The sequence below is a fragment of the Akebia trifoliata genome, chromosome 2 (genome assembly GCF_017979445.1).
Source record: "Akebia trifoliata isolate Shusen 1 chromosome 2, ASM1797944v1, whole genome shotgun sequence".
NCBI lineage: Eukaryota > Viridiplantae > Streptophyta > Magnoliopsida > Ranunculales > Lardizabalaceae > Akebia > Akebia trifoliata.
In genome coordinates this window covers 20,939,401-20,945,801 of record NC_141376.1, presented here as the reverse complement: position 1 = coordinate 20,945,801, position 6,401 = coordinate 20,939,401, and positions in this window count along the sequence as shown.

The following is a 6,401-nucleotide window of genomic DNA, read 5'->3' as shown; positions in this document are numbered from 1 at the left end:
TGGCTTAAAAGCACCGAGAACCGTGAATCAATGAACTATTTATAGAATATTTTTGGGGCAGACAAAGAGTGCCTAGTAAAATATGGATTTTACATACTCAAAAAGGCTTCAACACTGAAATATGTACCGGTCTTTGGACGTTAAAAACTATAATGCAAATAGATGCTAAATTTAAAGATGTATGTATCGTGAACTTGTGTAAGTAATCAGTTGGAGATGTGATGAGGACATCAGCCATCAAGGAACTAATCATGCACAAGAAGATAAAGTAAAAGAAAATTGTGCATGACAAGGGTAATATTAGGGTGACCTGCTATACAAAGCAAGACGACAATGTTTGTTTACATTGAAAGGGCAAATAAACAATTGGAAAATTGTACCATAGACAGAAACAGATAAATGAGTAACAACTAGTGAGATAATTTTACATTGGTTACTCAACAATAATTCTGGTTAAATAGGTATACAAGCATGATAATCATAAGTGGAGGCCCTGTACAATTATTAAAGCTAAAGTTTATAATTAAAGTTGTAACATTAGTAGCATAATTGTTGGATATTGTTAATAGGAAAATGAAATATAGTAATATATATTTTAGGAAAGAGAGAATGGATGGAGCAAGAACCACATAACGTAATAAATTATGAGATCATATCCTTTTTATCATTGTCGTTAATAATGGAACTTGAGTTTCATATTGAAGGTTTACTATATTAAGAATATAACAAATCTATATTTTTCATAATGCACGCCAAAGATGAAGACCAAGGATTCATAAACCATGCAAAAGTATGTTTTAAATGGCATTTGAGACTTTTCCTTGAGGCACACCATGGAGGGCTTCCCAAAATTGCACTACACCTTACTAAAATCCAAATGAGACATTTATCACAAATCAATAAATGTGCTAGAATTACATGCTAAGGATACCCTCAACAAACACCCCATAATACTAGGGAGGTCCCAATCCCAAATAAATAGAACAGGTAAGATCATATGGCCACAAAATGTGAGTTTGATAATTCATTCATTTCAATTCATTTAAGATTGAGACAGAAATGATCGAGGAACTAGATTCATTCAGTCAATCCCAATGTTTTAGGCACTGATTCTAGGATGTTGATGATGATGATGAAGACAATGATGACAGCAATGATGATGAATGGATGAATTAATGAAGGGGTTAATCATCATAAAGGACCTATCCTAACGATTTGGTGTCACTAAACAAATCTTATTTTTTTTATCAAAGTTTGTCAAGAGCCCTATCATTTTATTATTTAAAATGAGTTCTTAAACACTTAGGGCAGAAAATCAAAGTCTTACATATTTCTCCCAATCACCATCTAACCTGCTCAAGAAAAACTTTTCAATGTTCTTATACACTTGGTCCCTTCACCCTTCCAAGCTGCAGCAGTTGCTGCACGCGATTCCTAGCAAATTGTCCGTGACCTTAATCTTTTTCGATTGGAAAGCACCAAATGTATGTGTTAACTATTTCAGAAGTTAAAAGGGGAAAATGGAGAAAACATTACCCAGGCCTCCAAATCATTTAAGTTTTCTTTGACAAAAGGGTGGCCCCAACTAAGCCTATTTTGTGGTACCTGCATTCATAATTTTAGAATAATTGCCGAAATAACTGCAACAAACAGCTTGTCTTTACTTTTAAGAAAATAGGATTTTAACCTCAGCACATTAACCACCTTATTGAGCAATCCCTTTAGAAAGCTTTTTACTGGGTCCCACAAAAAAGAACGGAAATATTAATTCATCCTATAAACTAGAATATGAATTTAGAAATTTAAAAGAAAGGGGTTAAGAAAATCTACCTTGATGATGAGCCCAATCAGTGCATATACTGAATTTGAATAAAATGAAGGTTGACCAACAAATGGTTCATACAAGGTTATGCCCAATAATCAACTAATTTTTAGTTCATACTATAGGAGAAAACTAGAAAGGTTATATTATCCATAAATACTGCATGAATACTTAGTCGTGGTTAAAGTCCAGCTAATCCACCAATAAAAAAAAATACAGTAAAATATTTAAGAGTAATGCTAGAATGACCTCAGCCTTGGACCTCACTTCACACTTTCCTGACTAGAAATTGAAACCAGTTCGTTCGAGAGAAGATGAGTAGGGTTCGTCCCAAATGAGAGAATAAGAGAGGAGAAGGAGAATAGAGGAGGGTTGTTACAATTGATTCTGTTTAGGGTTTGATTGGTTGCAGAGGAGACGATTCGTTGTAGAGGAGACGAGCAGAATAGAAAAAATGGGAGGGAAATATGCGACGACATTTTGATTAAAAAAAAATCGATTTTTTAAAGTGCGATGTGAGGTCCAAGCTTGAGGTCACTCCAGCATTACTTAATATTAAATGTGCCTACTTCTCATCCAGAAGTAGCCAATTGAAGATTCCGTTATAATTATTGTGTGAGTAAGACAATTATTTTAGTTATGTACCAACCTCATGTCCTCTTCTTTCTTTCTAAAATAGTAGCTCTTGTTCAAAATGAAGAAATAAAGGTACAGCAAGTTGAATGCTAAGGAATCAAAAATATATATCAAATAACTCTTAAGTTGCAAGCAAAATGATCAAAATTAAAGTTTGCATGGTAGAGCACTCAAATTCTTATTAATTTGGATAGACAACACAATGGGTTCAATGCCAATAGGAAATCCATGCGGCGATCCAACAAATCAATCCCACTCAGGCTATGATGCTAGGAAAATTAAAAAGACACAAATAAAGTTTCAAATGAAAATAATTGATAACTGGAGAAACAATTATCAAATCGTATCAACATAAAGCAGATTTAGGAACCTTTTTGGACTAAAATAAACCAGAGACCAGAACCAACGATTTATATATGAAGGTAAAATCTATTTACTATAGAGAGAATGACCCAAAGAGACAATAAGTCGGCAGTATGGTTGGTTGTAGGGTTGTTCATGCACCAGTTAGGGAGCCACGTACAAAGGAGTACCTAAAAATGCACTAGGTTCAGTGCTAGCTAAGCTTAAAAACACCAAGAACTTTGAATCTATGAACTATATATGGAATGATATTTTTGGGGCAATTTAGGTCCTCACAAAGAGTGCCTAGGAAAACACAGATTTTACATACCAAAAGGCATCAACACTGAAATATGTACTGCTCTATGAACTTTAAAGAGTATAATGCAAATAGATGCTCAATTTCAAGATATATGCATTATGAACTTGAGCACGTAATCGGTTGGAGATTACTATGAAAGGCACATTTCCAAGTTAATCGCAAAGCTGTATCATAGACGGAAACATATAAATGAGTAACAACTAGCGAGATAATTTTGTATGAGTAACTGAACAATAATTGTGGTTAAACTGGTCTATAAGCAAGATGATAATCATAAGTGGACTCCCTATAGAATACATTAAAATTACAGTTTATAATTAAAGCTGTTAACATTAGGCATCAATAGATGAATTTAAAATCCAAATGAGACATTCATTGCCAACCAATAAATGTGTTGGAATTGCATGTAAGGGATACCCTCAGCAAGCACCCCATAATACTAGAGGGGTCCCAATCCAAAAAAAAAAATAGAACAGGTAAGATAAGATTGCCACAAAAGGTGAATTTGATAATGCAATCATTCAATTCATTTAGGATTGAGACAAAAATGATTGAAGAACAAGATTCATTCAGTCAATCCTAATACTTTGGGCAAGGATTTTATGATGATGATGATGACAACAATGACAATTATTATGATGAAGACAGTTACGACAACAATGATGATGAATGAAGGGGTTCATCACCATCATCAAGGACCTACCCCAAAGATTTGGGGTCACTAAACAAATATTGTTTTTAATCAAAGTCTGTCAAGAGCTACATCCTTTTGTTATTTAAAATGAGTTCTTATACTAGGGTTTTAATTTAACTAAGCTTCTTCTCAGTTTGTCTCTTTGTATTTCTACTAGTCTTCAATCTAGGGTTCCAACAAAACAAACCATTTTAGGATTATTCTACTTCCTTGATAAAATAAATGGAGTACAAGATATTGATGGATCTCATTGACCAGACATAACTTCAATCTTTATCCATCATCTTTGCAAATTCCTCCACCTTGGAAGAAACCGAAGAATGTAACTAAAAATTAACTAAAAAAACATTAATTTATGGATACATTTACATGGGATTATTGTTTCACGAATTTGTAAAATTATACAAGAAAATTACATTAGTATTAGAGGATGGCCTACTTGGAAATATTTCATTTTCCGTTTTATGTTCACATCCCAACCAATTATAGAACATCTTTTACATCATTTAGGCTAAACATAAAAACTTATAGAGATACCTTCTTGTTTCACCATTTATCACACTATTCCACGAGACCACGCCCATTTGCTATTGCAATCTTTACAAAAGGTGTAAAATGAACAAATTATAAAGAACCATATTAAAGAGAACTAGAAACCCATCATAATAACACATGTAGATAAATTTAGAAGGCAAGAATACCTTTTAGGTCTTTTTTGCATATATAATGAATATAATGATAGAGTAATTGGAAAAATGCCCTTAATGAATTGACTATAACAATCAATATAACACTAGGCATTACAAGGGACAAGCCATACCCCAGCTGCAAATCAAGCAGTTCAAGAGGCTATAGATGTAAGACAATCTCGATATGCAGTTCAAGCTATAAATCAAGCAGTTCAAGATAGAATGGAGTTGATCTTACTAAAAAGATTCAGAGATGAAAATTTCCAATGATATTTCAACTAAAAAAATATTTAAAACTCACCCTAGAACCTATAAATGTTGACATTTTCATCCACAAACAAAACAGGGAAGGGGTCTTACATGTATATTTTCAAAAATAGGGAACGGAAAAATGGAGATTTCAAGTTGGTTTGCAAACTGTTTCATAAATAGAGATCTTGACTGATGACGATTGCTCTAGTCAGGCCTTAGTTTTGTCATGATGATGAGAGTTTTTGTTCTTTAAATTGCAAATAAAAACGACATGAAAATGGTTGGAAAAAGAAAAATATGAGGTATTATGGCAGAAATTATTATCCGCCACTATATGTGTGGTGTCAAAGTGGCGCCAAACACATTTTCGCGGCATTAATTATCACCATAGAGTTCTTCATATTGTGATATCCGCCGTAAGATTATCTATGTTCAAAGACAAATTATGTAATCTGCAGCTCTAGACTCTTTTACTGAGGCGAATTTATGGACTCAAAGAGAAAATTACCAACCAATTGCCTAAAAGGGTGATGAGATGAGGGGGGGAGCCCCAACTCCTTCTCAACCGAATTCTTGTCATGCTGGATAAAATGCCATCATATTATCAAGAATTTTACCATCAACATATTTTATAGTAAAAATATCATCTAAAACGCCTAAAATGAAGCATGCATTTGCTTCGGGAAGTAACTTATAGTGCAAAAACTCAACGGTATCCGGTTCAGCATCATCGAAGAAATTCTATATTAGTGTCAAGAAATTAGTAATAACCAAGTCATCCCAGAAATTCTATATTGGATGTTTATCACATAGAAGAAGATCTTCGAAGGAACCTAATAAACTGGCATCAATTGATCAAAGAACTGATTCGTGGACGCTTCAATCAAAATCGGAAGTCAAAAACTAATCAATAACACATTTCTTCCAACAAGCAAGTTTAGAAACATGGAAACAATAAACCATACCTACAAAGCCCTTTAAAACAAATCAAACCAAAACAACATCCATTTTCTTAGAAAAAGGTGTGTAACAATAATAAAAAAAAAAAAAAAAGATAATTCTAAAGTTTAATAAAATACAGAGGTTTCATATTTTTGTAACAAACAAGCTTACCAGATAGATATATCCCTAAGGAAAATAGGAAATACACTCTCCTTCACAATGCACCGTCACAAGAGGACCAACACAAGCATGTCAAAGAATCGTATAAAAACAAAAAATAACAGAGATATCATAACCACCATTAGTAATGTCAATAGGCTGCACACCAAGAAAAGAATCGAATAATGTATCTTACATTGAAAAAAAAACACACACACACAGAAATAGACAACAAAAATTGTAATTGCATGGGATTATCAATATGAATTCAAAAATCAAAGCGACTACTTCAGAAGCATTCTAATAATCATATAGCAAAACTGATTAGAAGCTTCTCTAATATATTTCTTTCTAATTTGATCTTGTTTACGATGATGAGGTTGATTGAGATTAAAAGTAAGGAAGATTCAAAAGAAAAATAGTTATACAAATTCATATGTATGAAAAATTCAAAGAAAAAAGTAGCCATCATTAATTGCCAAAATATCTTCACATAATACCTCGCGAGATTCAAAACCAACTACTACTATTCTCTATATGCAA